Below are 27,879 nucleotides of genomic sequence, written 5' to 3'. Positions count from 1 at the left end.
AGGCCCTGCAGCAAGCTCCCGACCAAGGTAGCCTTGCAGTCTCAGCGTGGCCGGCAACCACGGCAATGAGCTTTACACTATAAGATTAAAAATCCCTCTGCTTCTGAGAATGGAGAAGAGGATTCTTAATAAGAGGTAAATTGTAAAGTTGCTTATTTTTACAAGCAGTTTGCAATTTTAACCATTTAAGAACTTTAGTCCACTCCTCTTCAACAAAATAAGCAACATTAATCCCCCACAGCTGTGTGCAGTACTCAGAATAAGTTTTATTCATCTGGAAGGAAATACATTTTTCACAGTGGTGACAAAATGTAAATAATGATATCAAAATTACAGCCGAAAGTTAAACAACTTAATTTTAAGAAAAGGAAAAACCCCTTTTGCGCAGAAAAAAAAATGCATTATTATTGAAAGACTTCACAAAAAATGACTATTCTCTTTAGTAAATCACCCAAGTAATTCCCCATTTCCTCCTATTTACTTTTAGTCCAGGAAAGCAGCTGTCTTTTCCTTCCCGATAAATAATGAATAACGTATAGTCGGATCCGAGCAGAGGTCTCCCCCATGTGCCCGGTGGGGGCGTGCAGTGGGGTCTGGCTGGGACACTGCAGTCGTTGCCGCTGCTTTCTCTAATGGATAATGCATTATCTATAAATATTGCAGAGTGTCAATGGAAAACGGTCTCAGGTGGGTCGTACAGAACAAGATGTGAGTGGTGAAACCTCACACCCACAATGTACAGCATTCGTGCGTCACAGTATATGGTCTGACCAGGACCGCAGCCTGAGCCTCTGTGCAGAGAGATGGGCATTCCGGCCAGATTTCCAGACTCCCATAGATAAGCTGGGTGAGACATATGAAGCAGCATTACTGAAATTACTTAAATGTCACTTTTTAGTGCAAAAAATGCAACAATACCTACTTTTTAGGCAGCTTCATTACGGTCAAGAGAGCAGGTATTGCCTGCAGGAAAAAAAAAGCTGCAAAAACACAACGTGTGAACATGGCCTAAGGCTACGTTCCCATGACCAGAATGCAGCAGCGTTATTTCGCTGCGTTCTAATCACGCAGGTAAATCCGCACGTGTTCACTAAATTCTGCAGCATCAAAAATGCACTTGGGGAACAGAGGCCTAAGAGAAAAAAGTAGAAAAAAAAAAGATCAGAGTTTCATCTCCCCCAAAAAAGTGAGAATTTTTTTTCTGCACCCATAGACTTGGATGGGTGAGTCTCACCTGATTTATGGAGGAAATTAGCAACTTGTACATGCTGCCATTTTTTTCCATATGCAGATTTGCTCAGTGGGGGGAGGGAAACCCTCATCTGCATCGCGCCAGGACATCATTGGTCTGTTTTATTCATAGACAACGCTCGGAACAAAAATACGATCGTGTGAACGAGCTCTGAAAAAATTTCCACAGCAGATTAGTAAAACTACTCCGGGTAATTCAGCACGACAAATCCACACCAAATTTTGTCACCGATTCTAAAAGCTCCTAATGTAAAATAATCGCCCACCCATCTTACATCCACTGCTGGTAACGGGTCACAGAGGCAGTACCGACAGCAGGGGAGCAGCAGATACCCGGGATGGGGGGTACCATTGGGAGTTTTGCTTCATTTTACACTATTTTCTGCACCCACCGCCGAGTTTAGCAGATTTTATGGCAGATTTTTACGCCCCTATTATAGTTAAATGGAAAAAATCTTCATGAAATGCTTGCAAAAATAAAAAAATATACATTCACAGTATATAATGTACATATAGTGCACATACACACATTTTATATATGTTACATACTGCAAATGTAAAAATCAGTGTCTGACGGGAACAATTCTGCAGCAAGTGGAATTATTATTAATTTGCTAAATCCTATGTAAGTTATGGCAGCATTTTCATGCAATGTAAACTTACAATTAATTCTACCATTAAAGTTTTTTTTTTTTTTGAGGGGTGCTATTTCAGGACGCCTATTTTCCGCTTAGTGTGCAAATAAACGATGGGCCCCTGGTAGGGGGATTCATCCCAATATTCAGCAGGTGAATGGCTCGCTCACTTGCATTCAAATCTTCGAGCACGCCACATTTCTAAAGGCAGAGAACAAAGTGTGTGGTGAGAAAGTGCAGGGGCGAGTGAATGTGCCTCTCTCCCGCTCAGGGGAATGGGCGCTGTCAATCACATCCCGCCAACAAGGGCAACACGCGATTTTCACACGAGCCCTGGGACAGCGAGCACAATGCTGAAATGCACACGCGTCCCAGGCATTAGATGTGTGCGCTTCATGTATCCGCACTTATATATCGCTCCAGTCCTGCGGCACAAATACGGGTCACAGCGGGCAAGTGTCACCAGAGCCGAACAGAGGAGACTGCAGGGAGCCCCGATGTATGAGAGCCATCATCTAAATACCACTACAAACAGACAGGATTTTGTTTCGTAGCCATGCAATGGTTATTTACCGCCATTTTCATAAACGGTTATGGGTTTTTCACTCAAGGAAAAAAAAAAAAGTCGTTAGAAGCTGCAGCGATGGTGGCCAAATTGTGAGGATGCAAAGCACCAGAAGATGTTATGTCAGCAGTCTTCAGAGCAGAATTGAGGAAACTGCGTCCTCATGTTTCAGCGAAGCCACTACCCCCGGCTGTAGGGACATGCTCACTGGCGATTCCTATACGGACTCGTGACTCTCGGCCAGTACCTTTAGCTGGTGTGGGTGTCACCCGCTTCCTGACGGCTGACATGGGGCAGTGCGGGGGAACACAGGAGTCACGGAGGAGCTGGGGAAATCAGCGGCAAGCTGTGCCCACTATTACAGCTGGGGATAAAGGACTGCACTACTATTCGCCACACATCATGTATATAACCGTCTCCTAGCTTATATAATATCCCCTAAAAGTAGATTGCATAATAAAAAAAGTTTGGCAGCAGCAACAATAATTGAATTACAGGGGTATTCCCATTCCCCAATAAGTAGTAGATATAATAATAATATTAGCAAATACCTCCAGAAGTGTAGTATAGTTCTTCTGATTCGCTATGTCACTTACCCCATGTGCAGGGCATTGCAGTGGCTTAGCTTGCCATCGCTATGACCGCTAACTAAGGCTATCATCACACAATGCATTTTTTTCTGTAGGCAAAACCTGCTGTCTGGGCAGTAAAGAAGCCGCTTACAAAAAGCAGGTTTATCTGCCTTTTATTGCTTCTTGTGAATTCTGATGATGTTCGGTGTCCCCAAAGGATAATGATGAAACTTCCTTAGGTTTTTGCATAAAAAAAACGCAGCAAAACTTGATAACTGTTTTTGCTGCATTTTTACACTGACTTAATGACATGCTGCAGTATGCAAAAACGCGGCAGTTTTCCAATTCCGTAAGTAACAAAAAAAAGTGTGTGTGCATGAGATTTCTGACATCTCACAGCTTTAGCTGGCACTGTAAAACACAGCTAAAAATTTCCATTAAAAAATGCAGCAAAAACACAACATTTGAACATAGTCTAACTGTCACTACGAGAGTGGTCCTAACCATGGATATCTAAGCTACTGCAATGCCCTGCACATGGGGTAAGTGACAAAGTGAATCAGAAGAACTATACCACATGTCTAATTGGAATTATTTACTAATATTTTAAGCACAAAGTCCTTTGTTATCATACACAGGTTCTCCTTCTATCCTCTACTATTTTCAGCAAATAAAAACGCAGTATGTAGACATTAGTGATCTTAAACATTAAAGAAATTAAACCACAAAGTATACGATGACTGAAATGATGTGAACATGCAGATCCACATGATAATTTTCTCCCATGTAGCCTCAAACTTGCAATTGAAGGGGAGAAAATATTCCAGCTTCTGTCAAAAGTGGCCAAACAGCCTCAGCCGCAAGAGGCAAAAAGCTCACAAGTGTCGCACTTCCTGTGAAGAACCAGCAGAACACCAGAAACCCCTTCAAAAAGGTCAAAATATGTGAGGGGGAAAGCACAGCACACAATGTCACACTGTACGCTACATGCTCGGCTTAGGCTACTTTCACACTAGCGTCGTGCGCTGCACGTCGCCATGCCACGTGGCGGCGCACCGACGCTAGCTGTGGAAGCGCCGCACAACGGGGGCAGCGGATGCTGTTTTTCAACGCATCCGCTGCCCCATTGTGATGTGCGGGGAGGCGGGGGCAGAGTTCCGGCCGCGCATACGCGGTCGGAAAAGACGGGAACGACACACCAAAAAACGTTACAAGCAACGTTTTTTGGTGACGACGGTCCGACGCAACCGTCGCACGACGGTTGCGACGTGTGGCAATGCGTCGCACTGCGTCGCTAATGCAAGTCAATGGAGAAAAAACGCATTCTGCAAGCACTTTTGCAGGATGCGGTTTTTCTCCAAAACGACGCATAGCGACGTGCAGTGCACGACGCTAGTGTGAAAGTAGCCTTACACACACTAAACCCATAAAAAAGGTTATAGAAGCCAATGACGGCAAAGCAAACAATAGACTTGTGCTACGTACAGAAAAATCAAACAAACAATCACGACTGCTTCCACAATTTCTACTAAAACTGGAGAAACTTTATAAAATGGTGATAACGCCTCAAGGTGCCTTCCAAAGAGGGGAATACACAGCAGATCTGTTCCTCAGCAGATTGACATGTGGAAAACCCAATCTAAAAATTCACATTCACACGAGAAAACGCATAGTGTAAAGCGAGCAGCGCTGCGGATGTGAGATCCACCGCGTGTTCCACAGAAGTCAACTATGGGTGAAATGTGCAGGGAATCTGCGCACAAAGTGCATCTTTCCGGCATATGCAGTAGCATATGTACATCTCCGCATGCCTACACAACGGCATACGTCAGAGCCTTCTTTCAGCATTAGGCCATGTTCACACACAGCGTTTTGTGTATTTTGGGCAGTGTATATGGTGTGTTGTATATGGTGTGTTTTACATACCAGCATAAAGCAATGAGATTTTCAGAAATATCATGCACTTTGTTTTTTTACCGAGAAGCGGCGTGTCCATTCTTTCAGCCGTTTTGCAGAAATTTTCACCAGTTCAAAACACCATTAAAACATGTGAAAACGCACATAAAAATGCAACATTGTGGACTGTACAGTGTTTTTCCTGACACTACTCACGTTTTTGCTGCAGAAAAAATACTGCAAACATGCGAGCATACCCCAAGACCACGCTCCCACAATGAGCTTTTGGCGAGTTTTTGACGCTACAGAATTTCTGCATCTAATGAAAATCTATGGAGATAACTGCACAGAAAACTCAGCGTATGGTACCCGCAAGAGAAATTGATATGCTGCGGATTTGAAGGTCATTTTACCCCCCCCAAAAAAAGAAGAACAGTGGGCATGGGATCTCTACAAATCCCATCCACTCTGCTGGAACTGTAAGATGCTGCACAGCACCAAAAACTCACCAAAATCTCATGGTGGGAACTTAGCCTTACACACTGGGGAATCCATAATGTGAACAGGGGGTGCCCCAGAATCGCAACTTATCACCTAACCACAGTAAAGGTAATGGGGTCCCCATTTTGGAGATGCCCACCAATTACGAAAACCAATTGAATTAAGTGTTTTATTAAAACTGGATAACACGGCCAGAGATGGCTCATCTTCTGCAGTGCAATATGGGGCACCAAGCGCATGTGCCCACCACTTTACGCAAGCACAGGACCCCATTCTCAATCTATGGATCGGTGATAAACTGCGATTGTAGGAGATTACGACATGTAACCTGAAGCACAATCCTTGTGAGAACGCTGGAAAGGGCAGGATAATGAGGCATACACGGCAGCAGATGTTACTATAATGGAGAGCAGACAGGTGTGAATTGTGCTGCACATGGGAATAGAGAAAACAAATGCATAAATAAGACCCCGCACCAGCCTTATGTCTACAGCACAATGTGTGCAAAACTGTACTAGATGGCGTATGTATTACTATCATTTATATGTTACCCGCTAAGCAATTGTTGGGGTAAGAAGACACGAGGTGACATTATTGCATGCGTCAGGAGATGTAGATTATTGTGTGTTTCATGTAGAAGAGGTAGTTGCAAACGGGGTATTGCCACCATAGACAACCATGGCAAGTCCTGTCCCACCTCTATACAAATAACCAGGATGCTGTTAAAGGGGTATATTCCAGCTTTACTACTGTATGAGGAGGTGAGCTAGGCTGGTGACGTCACATCTACTATCTGACGCCGGTGTCCTGCACCTGTCCTAACGCTGGGACACATCATTTATTTAATGGATTTCTCTTTTCTCTTTTAGTACTTGCACCAAATCCTACAAAATGGCGCACACTGGTTGATTAATTTTGTGGAAAATCAAATACTCTTTTTCTCATAACTTTTTAGCGCCTGTTAAGATTAAAAAACAAAACAAAAAAAACGCCTGCATGAGCCTTTCAAATCTGGCACGTTAATCTTTAGCTACACAGACATAGAATTAGACAGATTTTGTACTCCAGTATGGGAATGAAGTACAACTGCACCAAAATGTTTGCCACAGCTTGAAAAGACGCAAATTACAGCACGATTGCCTGCCAGCTCTGAAGCATGACCGTGCACGCAGAGGCTGAAGGGAGAATAGAACTGCATTTCTCCCTGTAGCTGCTGCGCCAGTAAGACATGATTTAAGTGCTTTTTACCTGCAGATTAACACTATAGGTACGCAGGGTCAAACTTCGGATCATGGGCACGTAACATAAAAGGTCTGTTCCCCTGGAATACCAGTTGTGTAGCATCTGTGCTTACAGCTCTGCGCTGATCCCAGCTCCCCAGTCGTTCCTCCTGGCAATGTAATGTCAGTATGTACAGAGCCTGGCACTGTGAGCACTGATTGGACAGTGTCAGTGACTTGCACCCAGCCGTCCATTTATCCCTACACTTCTAGGAAGAATAACGGCGTAGACTTCTAAAGAATAGATGTGACAAAAGTGATTTTTTTTTTCATGAGAAATAAAAGTACTTATGAAGACAGACATGTCAGGTTATTTGACTGATCCCCTTTAAATGTGATTTTTTTGTGTGTCATTTTTTAGTCCAATTGAAAGAAAACGTGTTAATAGCCGTAACAGAACGGCACCAATATTCTACTAATAAAGTCTTTGCTGGGACATCTATGAGGCCATGTTCTGGCTCTGCCACCAGTTTCACTAAAGTAATGAAAGATTGATTGTGAGCGCGGCAGTGATGGGGCGCGCAGTATCTCACAGCATCACTGGCCGCACTCACACTTAGGCTAGGTGCACACGTTGCAGATTTCCTGCGGATCCGCAGCGTTTTTTTCCAAGCAGAAACGCTGCAGATCCGCCAAGTGATTTACAGTACAATGTGAATCAATGGCAAAAAAAAAAAATGCTGTGCTAATGGTGCAGAAAATTCCACACGGAAAACGCAGCAGAATGAAAGAAGGAGCATGTCACTTCTTTTGTGCAGATCTGCAGCCCATTCCATTATAGAAATCTGGCAGGGCTAAAAACACATGAAATCCGCACTGAATCCGCAGTAAATACGCACAAAATCTGCAAGAAAAACGCATCAAATCTGCACCTGCGGTTTCGGCCAGGAGATGCAGAATCCGCACAGAAAATTCCAGAGGTAAATCCGCAACGTGTGCACATAGCCTTCCTGACGCAGCTTCCGTCTCTGGCAGGAATGAGATCACAGTGTGCAGCGGGATGGCAGAGAATCCCAGGCCGCTATCCCGGCAGTGTAAACCCTAGGCCCAGCTACAGGATCACGCTGGTATACACAGTGATTGTGCGTGTAACCTGATCTCCCGCACGCTCAGCCAGGCCACACTACAACCGTACTGTCAGATGGGAGAGGAGTCCCTGCCCTGCCGAATCATTACACCGCACCTGGGGCCAGCAGCTTCCTGCGGACCCCCCCAATATAGCAACACACACAAGATATTAAAGGGTTATTGCTCCTCCAGAGCCCAGGTTAGACTCAGGGTAATTACATTTGAGCATTTTTTTTTTTTTTTTTCCCTTAGAAAAATAAAATACAAAAATTCTAACAGAAAAGTCTCTCATAAATATGCCCTAAAGGTGGGGCTAAATGGCGATACTAGCCACGACGCAATTTGTGCAGAATAAGAGCAGAATATGCCACGGCTAGATCGCAGAGTAATGGCAACCTAGAAGCTGCAGCGATTACGACAAGTAAATTGCAAAAAAAATAAATTCTACTGGCTCCGACTTTGAAAGTAGCACGTCGCGGCATTACACAATTACACAATGTGACCCCGATTTACATACCTTAACCTGCAATGTAGCTGTGCCATGGCCAAAATAACCGAGTAGCTCACAAGCCATCTTTACTTGATACCCGCCCGTCCGGCATCCTGACACCTTTCTCCCGAGCAGCCAATGATTCCCCGGTCACAGTCTATTCATTACACAAGGCAGGAGATCTACCAAGCTACAGATGAAAGAATTCTGCCTACATTTTCACCAAAACACCAGCATACATGCCTGGCACCAAATTCAGTATGAGTGTTTAACATTTGATCCACCTCACTAGACACTTCTGAAAAGTGTCTAGAAAAAAAAAGCGGTGACATAAGGCTATGGGCACACGTTGTGGATTTCCTGTGGATCCGCAGCGTTTTTTTCCGCACAGAAATGCTGCAGATCCGCAAGTGATTTACAGTACAATGTAAATCAATGGCAAAAAAAAAAAATGCTGTGCTAATGGTACGCAAAATTCCATACGGAAAACGCAGCAGATTCAAATGAAGACCATGTCAATTCTTTTTGCGGATCTGCTGCGTTTCTGCACCCATTCCATAACAGAAAACCGCATGGGTAAAAAGAGGAAGAAATATGCACAAAATCTGAAAAAAAAAAAAAGCACAAAAACCGAACAAAAAGGTCAGATTCTGACCTGCATTTTCTGCCAAGAAATGCAGAATCGGCACAGAACATTCCACAGTCAAATCTGCAACGTGTGCACATAGCCTAAAAGGCTTAAAAAAAATTGCAAAAATTGCACCAAAACCTGGGTGTAAAATATTAAAATATTACAACCGAGGCGGCATAAGAAGAAGGTCTAACATCTAATAAACTGAGCACTAATATTGACTTTAAAATAAGAGGTTAATCTGCAGCACATGACCTGCATACACCCGACGATGTGCTGCCGATATCGATGATTTTTAGTCCTGATTAAAGGGACTCTGAGCACAGAATGTCTGTTCAAATCAAGTCTAGGAGCTTGGGGCGTCAAGGCGGGGACAGAAAGTTTATATACAGCGTCCTACCTATCTCTGTCCTTCTCTGGCTCTATAAAATCAGAGCTGTCAAGCAAAGAAGGAGGGAAACAAGCAGGAGGTCAGGTGCACTGTAATGTTTGGCCCTGCCACGGTGCACCGAGCGCCGGTACTTGGTGTGAGCAGTCATTCTGTCCTGACAGTCCTTATCACACTCCAGGAGGTCTGGGAAACACTGATCTGGTGTTCACTGGTTTAGGTGGGCTGATAACAATAGTTGGTAAAAATGCTTGTTCCCTGATTATTAGCTTGTCTAAAGGTACCTTCACACTAAGCGACTTTGCAGCGAGAACGATGACGATCCGTGACGTTGCAGCGTCCTGGATAGCGATCTCGTTGTGTTTGACACGCAGCAGCGATCTGGATCCCGCTGTGATATCGCTGGTCGGAGCTAGAAGTCCAGAACTTTATTTCGTCGCTGATCACCCGCTGTCATCGCTGGATCGGTGTGTGTGACACCGATCCAGCGATGTGTTCACTTGTAACCAGGGTAAACATTGGGTTACTAAGTGCAGGGCCACGCTTAGTAACCCGATATTTACCCTGGTTACCATTGTAAAAGTAAAAAAAAAAAAAAACAGTACATACTCACCTTCAGATGTCTGTCACGTCCCCCGGCGTCCACAGGGTTACGCGCTGCTGCCGAGAACTTCCTGCACTGAATGTGTCAGCGCCGGCAGTAGCACAGCGGTGACGTCACCGCTGTGCTCTACTTTACTGCCGGCGCTGACACATTCAGTGCAGGAAGCTCTGAGCAGCAGCGCGTAACCCTGTGGACGCTGGGGGACGTGACAGACATCAAAAGGTGAGTATGTACTGTTTTTTTTTTTACTTTTACAATGGTAACCAGGGTAAATATCGGGTTACTAAGCGCGGCCCTTATTAGAATGCAGCATTACTGCTGCACAAGGTGGCTCTTTTAGTTTATAACGGCTGGAGGGGGTGACAGTGGCCCTTTAACATGGGGGCGCATGGACATGAGTTGTCTAGCGTTTTGTGACGCATGCGTCATTTTTGGCGCAAGCGTCAGGGCGCAGAGGATGCTGCATGATGCAGTTTTTTGCACCAAAAATCATGCCAAAAATGGACGCATGCGTCACAAAACGCTGCGTTGTGCATGCGTTTTGTCGCCGACGCTGCGCCGCAAAACGCAAATGTGAACGTAGCCTTACCGGCCATTGGACTCCTGCAAGAGAGTCACATTGTTTAGTATCCTGCCAAGAACTGGACAAAAGCATGAATGCAGCAGCGTGATTTATGTGCATTGGCTACCTGGCCTCCTACAAAACTAACATTTTCTTTAGCCACCATAAGTTTCCCTTATGCCATCCTAGAAGAATTATTAAAGTCCCCAGTTTCCGTATGAAGCCCATCAGGGGTCGCCAATGACGGCCGGTATATGCGGGTGCCCTGCTACTGCTGGCTTATGTTATGTAAGGGAGGAACTAGAGAACACAAGCGCTATAAAAAGGTACAAACTGTTTTCAGCTGTAAAATAAATGCTGGGATCCACGTACCGGAGAGATGACTGACAGACACAAAGGGAAACAACTTCCAAATACCTACAGCCATTTCCTCTAAGAACGTTTGACATGTAAGGTATGGATTATTTGGCACAGATTTTTCTAATTCCCTAACTAAACTGAACATCCACAGACATCAAAGATTGCTAGAAGAATATGTTCATGTAGAGTTTCTGCACAGGAGGCTTCGGTCCCGAAAACCAAAAGGGATGGCAGGAAAAAGAGGGGTTTTTTTTGGCAGCATTTTACTTACTGTAAATTTTTCACCCATTCTTTTTAGGGTCTGTGCACACATTGCGGATTTGGCCCTGTGGATCCGCAGTGGATTAGGCCGTGTGGATCCGCAGCAGTTTTCCATGCGTTGTACAGTACCATGTAAACCTATGGAAAACCAAATCCGCAGTGCACATGCTGCGGAAAATACGGAGCAGAAACGCAGAAGTTTATTTTCTGCAGCATGTCAATTTTTTGTGCGGAATCCGCAGCGATTTACACCTATTCCATCATAGGAATCCGCAGGTGTAAAGACCCAGGCGAAAACCGCACAAAACCCGCAGGTCATTTTACCTGCGGATCCTGCAGAATCCACGCGGAAAAATCCGCAATGGAATCTGCAATGTGTGCCCATACCCTTAATGTGTGAAAAAGGCTGCTAAAGCGCTGAAATAGACATCCTGAATGCAGTGTGTACGAGATTGCAGAAAAGCCTAATAAACACATCCACATAGGCCTTATCCAATGGAGACTGTCTGCAGCAGCAAAATTGCACCAAATCCTGTAGACAGACTACTCTCATTGTAAAAATACATGGTGAAGACTCAGAGCATAAGCCAACACGCTGGGAATGACAAATCTGCCATGTCCATCAATTGCGGCAACATTCTTGTACTGTTAGGGTATGTGTCCACGTTCAGGAAACGCTGCGTTTTTGACGCAGCGTTGAGCCACAGCGTCAAAAACGCAGCGTCCAGATGTTACAGCATAGTGGAGGGGATTTCATGAAATCCCGTCTCCACTGTGCATTAAAAAACGCATGTGTTTTACCCGCAAAACGCACATGCGTTGCGTTTTTTCAGAACACAGCATGTTGCTACAATGAGCAAAACACGCAGGAACACCGCAGGTGACCTGCCAGTGACCTCAGGTGCATTTTTGGTCAGGATTTTACCTGCATAAAATCGTGACCAAAGCCTGAAGCAAAACTGACCATGGACACATACCCTTAGGGTATGTTTCCACGTTCAGGAAACGCTGCTTTTTTGACGCTGCGCAGAGCTGCAGCGTCAAAAAAGCAGCGTCCAGATGTTCCAGCAGCGTGGAAACCCGCACGCGGCGGCCCTGCGACTCCGGACATGCTGCGCGTCTTTTCAGATCGCAGCATGTCCGTACACCTTGCGGGGACGCAGCGTCCCCGCAAGGCATATCACAGGGCCCTATGGCGAGGGGTGCGATGATCCCGGATGTGTACTGTACACATCCGGCACCATCGCGTCCCAGAAAGGGGGCGGGGCTTAGCGCCGAGCGGCTTCGCCGCTGCGGCGATACCGCCGACCCTCCGGACCGTGGAGCCATACCCTAATACTCAACTGATACCTGGTACATTCACACAAATGTTTCAGTGCGGATTTTGCTCCGGTTTGGTGGCGCATCATAATGCACAACAAAATAGGCTTGTAAGGGTATGTGTCCACGTTCGGGATTGCTTCAGGATTTGGTCAGGATTTTATGCAGGTAAAATCCTGACCAAATCTGCACCTGAGGTCACTGGCAGGTCACCTGCGTTGTCCTTGAGTTTTTTCTGCAATGTAAGGACATGCTGCATTCTTAAAAGACGCGCCGCATGTGAGTTTTCTCGGGTGTGCCGCATGCGTCTATTACTGCATAGTGGAGACAGGATTTCATGAAATCCCCTCCACTATGCTGGATCATCTGGACGCTGCGTTTTTAATGCATGCTGCTCAATGCTGCGTCAAAAAAGCAGCGTTTCCTGAACGTGGACACATACCCTTACATATTCCATCCTACGCATTGCAAAAGGTGAAAACATGCAGTAAAAACCACACAGTGGTAATTAACATAGTAAAATCGGCACAAGTGAATTTCCTCTGCAGATTATTCCCACAACATATGGATGAGAGAGTTCTGCTCTGAGGGACGGCTGCAGTGCTCTCCTTAGTGCACAGAGCCCAGGACACATGAAGGGGTCTCCTCCTAGACACTAGTAATCGTGGCACAAGGGCTTTGCAAGGTGGAGTTCTCGGACACGCATCCTAAATGACCGTTACCCCAGGTATGTTTACACAGCTCTCCCCGTCCTCTATATTTGCTATGTCAGCCTATTTATGGGTCAAAACTGCTGACAGACTCCCTTATGCTGCACTCACATCTGAATGTTCATGTTTGGAGTAGAGATAACATTAGGACATAGCACGTCCTATAGTCAGGAGGGAGTAGCAGCAACTTCTTTTTTCTTTTTTTGGGTTAATTGAGCTGTTGAGCTGAAATCCCTCTCAGATAAAGTTTAACAAGTTGTGCTGCAGCATAATTGGAAAATAAACACCTTTTCCAGTCCTGTCCCTTAAAACCTAGTCCAAAAATTGTCTGCATCAGTTATGTCATGCAACCAAAATATGGCATCGAGGCTTAGCATTCTTGCCTTGAAAGCTTTTGGGGGGTGTCAAGTCCAACATGGAGCCCGTATTTACTTTCAGCCACTGAGTCAGTTTCCTCCGGGTACTCCACTTGCTTACACCCTACAAAAAAAACATACTGATAGGTTTGTTGGCTTCCTATGAAAATTGCCTGTAGGGGGCGGTATCTGAGTATATGAGGGGGTCAGGGATTGAGGTTAGTGGTGACAGTTTGCGTACAGTGCCGCAGAATATGTTGGCGCTATCTAAGGCTTCTTTCACACTAGCGTCGGGCTCGGCCCATCGTAGTGCGTCGGGCCGAGGTTGCCGACGCTAGCAGTGAATGCGCCGCACAACGGGGGCAGCGGATGCATTTTTCCAGCGCATCCGCTGCCCCATTGTGAGGTGCGGGGAAGTGCGGGGAGGTGGGGGCAGAGCGGACCGTCGGCAGCAAAAAACGTTACATGCAGGGTGGATAAAAATCAATGTTTTTTTAAAAAAATCAAAAAAATCGGATTTTTTTGATTTAAATCGGATTTTTTTGATTTAAATCGGATTTTTTTCAATAAACTGCTTTTTGAGGAAAATATTTTACCATCCAAAGGTTCTTCCATCATGAGATAAAGCTGAGTTGTTTAACTCAGTAGAATAAAGGCTGTATATGTGTAACATTCACAATGCCATGCTCTTCCAGAGGTTTCTGTAGGATGCTGACTATCCAACAAGTTTGGGCATGTCAACTGAATGGAAAAAGAAACTAAACCAAAAGTGAAACCAAGCTAGAAGTGTGGAATTAAAGGGGCAGTATGAACAAAATGTGGAGGCTATTAATAGTTTATACAATTAAGACATGCTGCTTTTAAACACCTACCTATTGCCATATAGTAAAACAAAAAAGATTTTTACTTACTTTGGGGTCCCCCCCTCACCCTGGCGTTAGATCGTTGCCCCTAGTTTCGTCCGTGTAACTATGGGCGCACATGCGCACTGCTCTCACTTCTCATTTTAATCGTGATTTATATTAAAAAAAACCTTTTGATTAAAATCATGATTTAAATCGATCCGATTTAAATAGAAAAAAATCTTTTGATTTAAATCGTGATTTAAATCATGATTTAAATCGGCGTGATTTAAATCAATCCACCCTGGTTACATGTAACGTTTTTTGCAGCCGACGGTCCGCCACAACACGGCGCAACCGTCGCACGACGGTTGCGATGTGTGTCAATTCGTCGCAATGCGTTGTTAATGTTAGTCTATGGACAAAAAACGCATCCTGCAAGCACTTTTGCAGGATGCGTTTTTTGACCAAAACGACGCATTGCAACGGAGGACAAAAAATGCCAGTGTGAAAGTAGCCTTAGCAACATCGATAAATAAAATGTCAACATCATTCAACAACTGAGGAAGTAGATATTGAAAAATAGAAAACTGTAACCAGCACTGCCTCCGTCACTGCTCACCGGCAGCAAAACCTTTGCTATCAAAATATTTCATACTCAGAAATAGAGAACGACCACAAACAGCAGGGGTCTCAGAATTCCAAAAACTGGCATTAAAGGGATTACAAAATGGCACAAATAGACAAAAACAAAACTGCAGGATGTGCTGGGTGAGAGGTCGGACTGCTGGAATATCTGTAAGAACGAACATTATACTGGATGCGGCTGACCACTTACGTTGTATCTGATCGCCGACGTCGCAGGCGATACACAAAATGCGATAAAACAATCAAGAAAGTGATCCTTGTACGACGCTACAGGCCATGATACTGCTATACAACGCACACATCACACATAGATCCCACCACAGAACACAAGCCTGTCTGCTGCGTAGGGAACGGCCGCTGGCTCAGACTGCGCACTGTCACTGTGCGCTGACAGCACCCAGGCCTGGCTTATTACACACATACACGGTTATGTTCTGCCGGAGAGGACACTATCAGAACTCGGTACCCGTACAGCATCCCCTGCAAAAAGTTGTCCCTCCCCCAAACACATCCTATATGCTCTGCCACTGGGCAGGGGGCACGCAGGTACCAGCGCCAGGGAATCGGCCATAGCAGGGAAATGGAGAAAACGCAAGATCAAAGGAAAACAGAGCGATACAAGTCACAGTACGAGGATCCAGGAGCGCCACATGACGCAGTCACTACAGCAATACAAGAGCCCCACATGACGCCGTCACTACAACGATCCAGGAGCGCCACATGACGCCGTCACTACAGCAATACAGGAGCGCCACATGACGCCGTCACTACAGCAATACAGGAGCACCACATGACGCCGTCGCTACAGCAATACAGGAGCACCACATGACGCCGTCGCTACAGCAATACAGGAGCGCCACATCGTCATTACAGCAATACAGGAGGGCCACATGACGCCGTCACTACAACGATCCAGGAGCGCCACATGACGCCGTCACTACAGCAATACAGGAGCACCACATGACGCCGTCACTACAGCAATACAGGAGCACCACATGACGCCGTCACTACAGCAATACAGGAGCGCCACATGACGCCGTCACTACAGCAATACAGGAGCGCCACATGGCGCCGTCGCTACAGCAATACAGGAGCGCCACATCGTCATTACAGCAATACAGGAGGGCCACATGACGCCGTCACTACAGCAATACAGGAGCGCCACATGACGCCATCATTACAACAATCCAGGAGCGCCACATGGCGCCGTCGCTACAGCAATACAGGAGCGCCACATCGTCACTACAGCAATACAGGAGGGCCACATGACGCCGTCACTACAGCAATACAGGAGCGCCACATAACGCCGTCACTACAGCAATACTGGAGCGCCACATGACGGCGTCACTACAGCAATACAGGAGCGCCACATGACGCCATCACTACAACGATCCAGGAGCGCCACATGACGCCGTCACTACAGCAATACAGGAGCACCACATGACGCCGTCACTACAGCAATACTGGAGCCCCACATGACGCCGTCACTACAGCAATACAGGAGCGCCACATGACGCCGTCACTACAGCAATACAGGAGCGCCACATGACGCCGTCACTACAGCAATACAGGAGCGCCACATGACGCCGTCACTACAGCAATACAGGAGCACCACATGACGCCGTCACTACAGCAATACTGGAGCCCCACATGACGCCGTCACTACAGCAATACAGGAGCGCCACATCGTCACTACAGCAATACAGGAGGGCCACATGACGCCGTCACTACAGCAATACAGGAGCGCCACATGACGCCATCACTACAAGGATCCAGGAGCGCAACATGACGCCGTCACTACAGCAATACAGTAGCGCCACATGACGCCGTCACTACAGCAATACAGGAGCGCCACATGACGCCATCACTACAGCAATACAGGAGCGCCACATGACGCCGTCACTACAGCAATACAGGAACGCCACATGACGCCGTCACTACAGCAATACAGGAGCGCCACATGACCCCGTCACTACAGCAATACAGGAGCACCACATGACGCCGTCACTACAGCAATACTGGAGCCCCACATGACGCCGTCACTACAGCAATACAGGAGCGCCACATGACGCCGTCACTACAGCAATACAGGAGCGCCACATGACGCCGTCACTACAGCAATACAGGAGCGCCACATCGTCACTACAGCAATACAGGAGGGCCACATGACGCCGTCACTACAGCAATACAGGAGCGCCACATGACGCCATCACTACAAGGATCCAGGAGCGCCACATGACGCCGTCACTACAGCAATACAGGAGCGCCACATGACGCCGTCACTACAGCAATACAGGAGCGCCACATGACGCCGTCACTACAGCAATACAGGAGCGCCACCTCGTCACTACAGCAATACAGGAGCGCCACATGGCGCCATCACTACAGCAAGACAGGAGCGCCACATCGTCACTACAGCAATACAGGAGCCCCACATGGCGCAGTCACACATCAGAGCTGGCCACTTAGCTGGTCGCACCGTCACATCACAATAAATGGGAACATGGTCGCATTGTAATACACAATGTCATGTAACCAGGTCACGACAGCTGAGGAGAATCGGAACCTGCTGGACTTGTGGTACCAGACGGTACGCCACATTTCCAGCACAGCGATCAATGGCAGACGATGGTGACTGCGATTCATTAGCAACACGGCAGGAAAATCGCACAAGACTCGCAGCCACATCGCACCACAGAATAGTGACGACAGCACGTCACTGAGAAACTTCTGCAACTGAGGTAGATGAGCAAGATGACTTCACGCAAATTCTGCAATCTCTCAAGATGATGTGACCGTCATAGAAAAGTGCAGCCAAAACGTCAGGTCCCTGCACTAGTGACATCACAGGAGCACTGGCACACTGAACACAAGCACTGCATGTCACCAGAGAGTCCTGCACTGTCACACAGAGGTCCACAGACTGCGGGCTCAGCCACAGGCATCAGCACATCTATGGGGGAGTACAGAGGAGAATCGCATCCAAAGCAGTCACAGCCACCATCAGCACTGCACCGCCAGTGAGACACACAACTCTGCACAGCCTGCACCGCCAGTGACACACACAACTCTGCACAGCCTGCACCGCCAGTGACACACACAACTCTGCACAGCCTGCACCGCCAGTGACACACACAACTCTGCACAGCCTGCACCGCCAGTGAGACACACAACTCTGCACAGCCTGCACCGCCAGTGAGACACACAACTCTGCACAGCCTGCACCGCCAGTGAGACACACAACTCTGCACAGCCTGCACCGCCAGTGAGACACACAACTCTACACAGCCTGCACCGCCAGTGACACACACAACTCTGCACAGCCTGCACCGCCAATGGCACACACAACTCTGCACAGCCTGCACCACCAGTAACACACCCAACTCTGCACAGCCTGCACCGCCAGTGACACACACAACTCTGCACAGCCTGTGACACACAATTCTGCACAACCTGCACCGCCAGTGACACACACAACTCTGCACAACCTGCACTGCCACACACAACTCTGCACAACCTGCACCGCCAGTGACACACACAACTCTGCACAACCTGCACCGCCAGTGACAAACACAACTCTGCACAGCCTGCACCGCCAGTGGCACACACAACTCTGCACAGCCTGTGACACACAATTCTGCACAACCTGCACTGCCAGTGACACACACAACTCTGCACAACCTGCACCGCCAGTGACAAACACAACTCTGCACAGCCTGCACCGCCAGTGACACACACAACTCTGCACAGCCTGTGACACACAACTCTGCACAACCTGCACCGCCAGTGACACACACAACTCTGCACAACCTGCACCGCCAGTGACACACACAACTCTGCACAACCTGCACCGCCAGTGACACACACAACTCTGCACAACCTGCACCGCCAGTGACACACACAACTCTGCACAACCTGCACCGCCAGTGACAAACACAACTCTGCACAACCTGCACTGCCAGTGACACACAACTCTGCACAACCTGCACCGCCAGTGACACACACAACTCTGCACAGCCTGTGACACACAATTCTGCACAACCTGCACTGCCACACACAACTCTGCACAACCTGCACCGCCAGTGACACACACAACTCTGCACAACCTGCACCGCCAGTGACAAACACAACTCTGCACAGCCTGCACCGCCAGTGGCACACACAACTCTGCACAGCCTGTGACACACAATTCTGCACAACCTGCACTGCCAGTGACACACACAACTCTGCACAACCTGCACCGCCAGTGACACACACAACTCTGCACAACCTGCACCGCCAGTGACACACACAACTCTGCACAACCTGCACCGCCAGTGACACACACAACTCTGCACAACCTGCACCGCCAGTGACAAACACAACTCTGCACAACCTGCACTGCCAGTGACACACAACTCTGCACAACCTGCACCGCCAGTGACACACACAACTCTGCACAACCTGCACCGCCAGTGACACACACAACTCTGCACAACCTGCACCGCCAGTGACACACACAACTCTGCACAACCTGCACCGCCAGTGACACACACAACTCTGCACAACCTGCACCGCCAGTGACACACACAACTCTGCAAAGCCTGTACGGCCAGTAACACACACAACTCTGCACAGCCTGCACGCTCTCCAGTGACACACACAACTCTGCACAGCCAGCACTGCACGCTCTCCAGTGACACACACAACTCTGCACAGCCAGCACTGCACGCTCTCCAGTGACACACAATCCTGCACTGCACACTCCCCAGTGACACACACAACTCTACACAGCCAGCACTGCACGCTCCCCAGTGACACACACAACTCTGCACAGCCTGCACCGCCAGTGACACACACAACTCTGCACAGCCTGCACGCTCTCCAGTGACACACACAACTCTGCACAGCCTGCACGCTCTCCAGTCACACACACAACTCTGCACAGCCTGCACGCTCTCCAGTCACACACAACTCTGCACAGCCAGCACTGCACACTCCCCAGTGACACACACAACTCTGCACAGCCAGCACTGCACGCTCTCCAGTGACACACAATCCTGCACTGCACACTCCCCAGTGACACACACAACTCTGCACAGCCAGCACTGCACGCTCCCCAGTGACACACACAACTCTGCACAGCCAGCACTGCACGCTCCCCAGTGACACACACAACTCTGCACAGCCTGCACCGCCAGTGACACACACAACTCTGCACAGCCAGCACTGCACGCTCCCCAGTGACACACACAACTCTGCACAGCCTGCACCGCCAGTGACACACACAACTCTGCACAGCCTGCACGCTCTCCAGTGACACACACAACTCTGCACAGCCTGCACGCTCTCCAGTCACACACACAACTCTGCACAGCCTGCACGCTCTCCAGTCACACACAACTCTGCACAGCCAGCACTGCACACTCCCCAGTGACACACACAACTCTGCACAGCCAGCACTGCACGCTCTCCAGTGACACACAATCCTGCACTGCACACTCCCCAGTGACACACACAACTCTGCACAGCCAGCACTGCACGCTCCCCAGTGACACACACAACTCTGCACAGCCAGCACTGCACGCTCCCCAGTGACACACACAACTCTGCACAGCCTGCACCGCCAGTGACACACACAACTCTGCACAGCCAGCACTGCACGCTCTCCAGTGACACACAATCCTGCACTGCACACTCCCCAGTGACACACACAACTCTGCACAGCCAGCACTGCACGCTCCCCAGTGACACACACAACTCTCTGCACAGCCAGCACTGCACGCTCCCCAGTGACACACACAACTCTCTGCACAGCCAGCACTGCACTCCCCAGTGACACACACAACTCTGCACAGCCAGCACTGCACGCTCCCCAGTGACACACACAACTCTGCACAACCTGCACGCTCTCCAGTGACACACACAACTCTGCACAGCCAGCACGCTCTCCAGTGACACACAATCCTGCACTGCACACTCCCCAGTGACACACACAACTCTGCACAGCCAGCACTGCACGCTCCCCAGTGACACACACAACTCTGCACAGCCTGCACCGCCAGTGACACACACAACTCTGCACAGCCTGCACGCTCTCCAGTGACACACACAACTCTGCACAGCCTGCACGCTCTCCAGTCACACACACAACTCTGCACAGCCTGCACGCTCTCCAGTCACACACAACTCTGCACAGCCAGCACTGCACACTCCCCAGTGACACACACAACTCTGCACAGCCAGCACTGCACGCTCTCCAGTGACACACAATCCTGCACTGCACACTCCCCAGTGACACACACAACTCTGCACAGCCAGCACTGCACGCTCCCCAGTGACACACACAACTCTGCACAGCCAGCACTGCACGCTCCCCAGTGACACACACAACTCTGCACAGCCTGCACCGCCAGTGACACACACAACTCTGCACAGCCAGCACTGCACGCTCCCCAGTGACACACACAACTCTGCACAGCCTGCACCGCCAGTGACACACACAACTCTGCACAGCCTGCACGCTCTCCAGTGACACACACAACTCTGCACAGCCTGCACGCTCTCCAGTCACACACACAACTCTGCACAGCCTGCACGCTCTCCAGTCACACACAACTCTGCACAGCCAGCACTGCACACTCCCCAGTGACACACACAACTCTGCACAGCCAGCACTGCACGCTCTCCAGTGACACACAATCCTGCACTGCACACTCCCCAGTGACACACACAACTCTGCACAGCCAGCACTGCACGCTCCCCAGTGACACACACAACTCTGCACAGCCAGCACTGCACGCTCTCCAGTGACACACAATCCTGCACTGCACACTCCCCAGTGACACACACAACTCTGCACAGCCAGCACTGCACGCTCCCCAGTGACACACAACTCTGCACAGCCAGCACTGCACGCTCCCCAGTGACACACACAACTCTGCACAGCCTGCACCGCCAGTGACACACACAACTCTGCACAGCCAGCACTGCACGCTCTCCAGTGACACACAATCCTGCACTGCACACTCCCCAGTGACACACACAACTCTGCACAGCCAGCACTGCACGCTCCCCAGTGACACACACAACTCTCTGCACAGCCAGCACTGCACGCTCCCCAGTGACACACACAACTCTCTGCACAGCCAGCACTGCACTCCCCAGTGACACACACAACTCTGCACAGCCAGCACTGCACGCTCCCCAGTGACACACACAACTCTCTGCACAGCCAGCACTGCACGCTCCCCAGTGACACACACAACTCTGCACAACCTGCACGCTCTCCAGTGACACACACAACTCTGCACAGCCAGCACGCTCTCCAGTGACACACACAACTCTGCACAGCCAGCACTGCACGCTCCCCAGTGACACAAACAACTATGCACAGCCTGCACCGCCAGTGACACACACAACTCTGCACAGCCAGCACTGCACACTCCCCAGTGACACAAACAACTATGCACAGCCTGCACCGCCAGTGACACACACAACTCTGCACAGCCAGCACTGCACACTCCCCAGTGACACAAACAACTATGCACAGCCTGCACCGCCAGTGACACACACAACTCTGCACAGCCAGCACTGCACACTCCCCAGTGACACAAACAACTATGCACAGCCTGCACCGCCAGTGACACACACAACTCTGCACAGCCAGCACTGCACACTCCCCAGTGACACACACAACTCTGCACAACCTGCACGCTCTCCAGTGACACACACAACTCTGCACAGCCAGCACGCTCTCCAGTGACACACACAACTCTGCACAGCCAGCACGCTCTCCAGTGACACACACAACTCTGCACAGCCAGCACTGCACGCTCCCCAGTGACACAAACAACTATGCACAGCCTGCACCGCCAGTGACACACACAACTCTGCACAGCCAGCACTGCACGCTCCCCAGTGACACACACAACTCTGCACAGCCAGCACTGCACGCTCCCCAGTGACACACACAACTCTGCACAGCCAGCACTGCACGCTCCCCAGTGACACACACAACTCTCTGCACAGCCAGCACTGCACGCTCCCCAGTGACACACACAACTCTGCACAGCCAGCACTGCACGCTCCCCAGTGACACACACAACTCTGCACAGCCAGCACTGCACGCTCCCCAGTGACACCCACAACTCTGCACAGCCGCCGCCCCTCCATGTGCCGTGTGGCCGGGAAGGAGCTGCCGCTGCCCCGTCCCCTCACCCTCGGGCCGCTGCTTCCTCACTTGCCGCCTTCTTACCGCTTACTGCTCAGTGCGCAGTGCCGGCCGCCAAGGTTCCCGGGGACAGAGCAGATCCACAGCCGCCATGTTCCCTCATCCAGCAGGGTAGTCAGGCTTGTTTATCCCGGGATCCTCCTCCTACCAACCGAGCCACCCTCCGAGCGCCGGATCCCCTCCTCCCCCTCCTGGGAGGGCGGCGCCTCCTCCTGGCAGCAGCACAGCCATGTCCTCCGCCTCTAGCAGCGCCACTGCTCCGTCCTATCAGCATGGGGACCTGGGGCAAAGCTGTGCTGCAGCAGGTGCAGCACTGCATCTACAACGTGCTCCATATCTGCTGACTCTGCAGCATAAAGTCCATGATAGGTAAAGGCTTGTGCCCTGAGGCGGCACTGGTGGCAATGCAGGGTGGCCCGGGGCAATATTGGGGCCCCTTACTTCTGAGCCCAGTTCTGTTCCTCAGGGCGAGTTTTCCTCTAGAATCGCTGACTCTGCTGCAACTATGGGAAAGCGTAGTCCCATATAGGATGGAGTATAGCGCTACCTGTGGTGTGGCGGTCAGCGCCCAGCTCGTGTATGGCGGCCCCTCAACCACTAAAGATGTCACTGCACAATATCAAACACAGAAAGCTATCAAAGCACCTAGTCAGAACTCTAGCGGATTAACACTGTTGTCCAGCAAGGAATGGGAGGCAGGTGCTGGGTAATAAAGGGTGACCTGACCCAAGACAAACCAGCACCAGCGGAAAAAGACCAGCAGCCAGAACTCCACAAGATGGCGGATGGTCAAAAAATAAAACAGATTCTAACAGTACCTCCCCTTTTACGAGGATCCTCCGGATCCTCTTGGCCAAGCCTTATTCGGAAATCTCCTGTGAAAAGCGTTAATCAGTCTTGAGGCCGAGACTTCCTCAGCTTTCACCCTGGAATTATCCTCGGGACCGAAACCCTTCCAGGACACGAGATACTGCAACCTTCCTCTGTGCCACCTGGAATCTAAAATGTGTGAAATCTCAAATTCGCCATCCTCACCAACTAGAGGAACAGTCGGCATTGCCTTCTTATCTGGTGTGTCAACTTTCTTCAGTAAAGATACACGAAAAACTGAATTAATTCTCCAGGACGAGGGGATGTCTATTCTCACCGCTGCCAAGTTGACAACCTGAACCACTTTGAAGGGTCCTACAAACTTAGGCCCCAGTTTTTTAGAAGGGATCTTCAAACGCAGATTCCTAGAGAACAACCAGACCATGTCCCCAACTACAAACAACGCCTCCCTTTTTTTCTTGTCAAAATATTTCTTTGACCTCCTATTTGCCTCTTTCAGATTATGGCGTACATTGGCCCAAACCCTGTCCAAATTTCCAGAAAAACTATCCTCCTCAGGCACCGCTGCCCCAATCTTTGAAAATGGACCAAAAGATGGATACCTCCCTGTACAGCAAAAAAAAGGAGAACACCCAGCCGAGGAAGACGTATGTTTATTAAAGGGAACCTGTCACCCCCCCCAGGCATTTTTAACTAAAAGAGCCACCTTGTGCAGCAGTAATGCTGCATTCTGACAAGGTGGCTCTTTTAGTTCTGGGTGCTGTAACTGCTGAAATAATCAGTTTTGTAATTTGTCCTAAATACCTTTTCTTCAGTCAAGGAGGCAGGCCTTTCCCCCCTGCTGCAGACGCCACACAGCCGTCACTCAAATCTTCTTGGCGCCGGGCGCCGCCTCCTCGCCGCTGTGCATAAATCAGAAGACACTGCGGGGCTGGGATTCACAGGCAGGGCGGCCGCACAGGCGCAGTCAGCTAGACTGCATATGAGGACAGACGGGCAGCGCTCACTGCGCCTGCCCAAGACAGGAGAAAAGAGCGCAGGCGCCGGCTCATTTCAAAACAGGAGGAGGCGGCGCCAAGAAGATTTGAGTGACAGCTGTGTGGCGTCTGCAGCAGGGGAGAAAGGCCGGCCTCCAGGACTGAAGAAAGGTATTTAGGGCAAATTACAAAACTGATTATTTCGGCAGTTACAGCACCCAGAACTAAAAGAGCCACCTTGTCAGAATGCTGCATTACTGCTGCACAAGGTGGCTCTTTTAGTTAAAAACGCCTGGGGGGGGGTGACAGGTTCCCTTTAAGAGCAAACTCAGCTAGTGGTAGATATTCCGACCACATCTCCTGATTGTCTACTACAAAACATCTCAGAAACTGCTCGACGTCCTGGTTCTTCCTTTCGGTTTGTACATTGGACTCCGGATGGTAACCTGACAAAAATGATAAATGGACCTTTAATCTGTCACAAAAAAAGCATGCCAAAAGCGAGCCACAAACTGTGGTCCTCTATCGGAGACAATGTGCATGGGAACCCCATGGAGCCTGACAATCTCTTTCACAAATGCCTTAGCTAAAGTCTTGGCGCAGGGTAATTTATTGAACGGGACTAGATGACACATCTTACTAAACTGGTCCACAACAACCCATATGACAGAAAAACCCTCAGAGACCGGCTGATCGGTGATAAAATCCATAGCAAGATGTGACCATGGCGAACTAGGAACCTCCAAAGGGCACAGCAACCCTGCAGCCGGGGCATGTGAGGCCTTCGACCTAGCGCACACAGTACACTGATGCACCCACTTGATGATTTCTCTTTGCCACCATGGCCACCAGAAACTTCGACCGATCGACTTTCTAGTTTCCGAAATCCCTGGATGACCCACCAACCGACTCATGACATTCAGCAAACAAAGCTCTCCGCAAGGCTCTAGGCACAAATAATTTACCATACGGAGTGTTATTTAGTGCAGCATTCTTGGATGCTACTCTCCAACTCAGAACCCAATGCTGCCACCACCACCCCCTCTGCAAAATACATTCCTCCTTCTCGGTATTGACTGCTGGAGAGAAACTATGAGACAAAGCATCCGCTTTAACATTCTTCGTCTCAGGGATATATGTTATGGAGAAATTAAACCGGGCAAAAAACAGTGCCCACCTAGCTTGATGGGCATTCAAACGTTTAGCAGCATCCAGATATATCAGATTCTTATGATCAGTAAACACCTGTATCGGATGTCTAACCCCCTCCAAAAAATGGCGCCAATGCTCAAACGCAAGTTTAATAGCCAGCAACTCTCTGTTCCCGACATCATAGTTGAGCTGTCTCCGAAATTTTTTTAGAAAAGAAAGCACAGGGATTCACCCCATCCTCTCCCTCTTGGGACAGAACTGCCCCCACCCCTACTGAAGAGGCATCATCCTCTACCAGAAATGGCTTGGTCTCATCTGTCTGGATCAAAACACGAGCAGAGCTTAACCTCTCCTTGAGATGCTCAAAAGCCTTAACAGACTCAGAGGACCATTGGACAGTATTGGAACCCTTCTTGGTGAGATCAGTTATAGGTTTAGAGATCAGAAAAATTCTTTATGAATATTCTGTAATAATTAGCAAACGCTAAAAATCTCTGAACCGACTTCAAACATTCAGGCCTAGGCCACTCCAGCACTGCCGGAACCTTCAGGCTATGTGCACACGTTGCGGATTAGGCTTAGGAATTTCTGGTGCGGATTCTGTCTCTCCTGGCAGAAAACTCACCTGCGTTTTTTTGTGCGTTTTTGCTGCGGTTTTCTTGCGGATTTGCTGCGTTTTTTACCCCTGCGGTTTTCTATAATGGAATGGGTAGAAAAACGCTGCAGATTCACAAAAAAGAAGTGACATGCTACTTCTTTTAAACCGCAGCGTTTTCACAGCGGATTTTCCGCAAAGTGTGCACAGCATTTTTTTTTCTCATTGATTTACATTGTACTGTAAATCAATTGCGGATCTGCAGCGTTTCTGCACTGCAAAAAACGCTGCGGATCCGCAGAGAATCCGCAACGTGTGCACATACCCTCACCGGGTCCATTTCAAACCCATCACTGGAGACAAGGTACCCCAAAAAACTCATTTTCTGTACTGCAAACTCACACTTCTCCAATTTGGCAAAGAGCGAGTTTTCACTCAAAATCTGTAGAACTTCGTGGACTCTCTGCCAATGCGACTCCAGATCAGGTGAATAGATCAAAATATCTGTCACGATCCAATTTTGGATTTGTGGCAGATCTGGTTTGCCTCAGTTCAAGACCTTTTTTCTTTCTGGTCATCGGGGGTTCATGCAGTTTCCCCCCCCCCCCCGGTGGCCGCTGGTGTTATTGCATTGCTGCTGGGTCAGCTGATGTTTGTGGTGACCACTCCCTCCATCATTTAAGAGGTCACCTGGTTCATCAGCTGACTGTCGGTGTTAGTTCATTCTTCAGTGACCAAGCTGGGAGTAGGAGCTTGCTGGGAACTGTTGTTCTACTGCTGTGTCCAGTGAATCTGGTGTTTCTTCCTGCTGTTCTGTGCCTTGCAGCATTAAGCTAAGTGTTGTTTTCCTTTACCTTGTCTGTATTTCCTTACCCCGTGTTGTATTAGTGCAGCGGTGGGACCAGTGCTCTCACCAGTTCCCTAATTAGGGATAGGTGCAGGGCAAGTGAGGGACTAGGTATCCTGGTCGGCGACAGGTTGAAAGAACCCGTATAGGGACGGTAGCCAGATCAGGGCACATCTGCAGGCCAGTGCAGGAGGTGCCCATTCCCCCAGTCCCTACCGACAGGGCCCACCGTTGTAATTGTGTCCCCGGTGTTCCCTTGTGTGTTGTGCTGTTCGTGATAGACCTACGGTTGGGTCGTTTTATACTGGGTCAGTCACTCCGTGAC

The 27,879-nt window shown here is 49.2% G+C and overlaps 1 protein-coding gene across 3 annotated transcripts in view; it reads right to left on the bottom strand.

The window, feature by feature from the left end:
• NCOA2 (nuclear receptor coactivator 2) overlaps positions 1–23,392 on the bottom strand; it is a 181,738-nt gene extending 158,346 nt beyond the window's left edge. For 2 of the 3 annotated variants that reach the window (XM_077270626.1, XM_077270630.1), the window contains exon 1: positions 23,177–23,392. The gene's annotated coding sequence lies outside the window, so the exon portion shown is untranslated. The remainder of the gene's footprint in view (positions 1–23,176) is intronic. The other variant, XM_077270627.1, reaches the window with a different exon arrangement.
• Positions 23,393–27,879: the final 4,487 nt, after the last annotated feature.

Source organism: Ranitomeya variabilis, chromosome 6 (genome assembly GCF_051348905.1).
Source record: "Ranitomeya variabilis isolate aRanVar5 chromosome 6, aRanVar5.hap1, whole genome shotgun sequence".
In the NCBI taxonomy this organism is placed as follows: domain Eukaryota; kingdom Metazoa; phylum Chordata; class Amphibia; order Anura; family Dendrobatidae; genus Ranitomeya; species Ranitomeya variabilis.
Note: the sequence above shows the minus strand (reverse complement) of the source record. Positions and strands in the feature narration are given on the sequence as shown.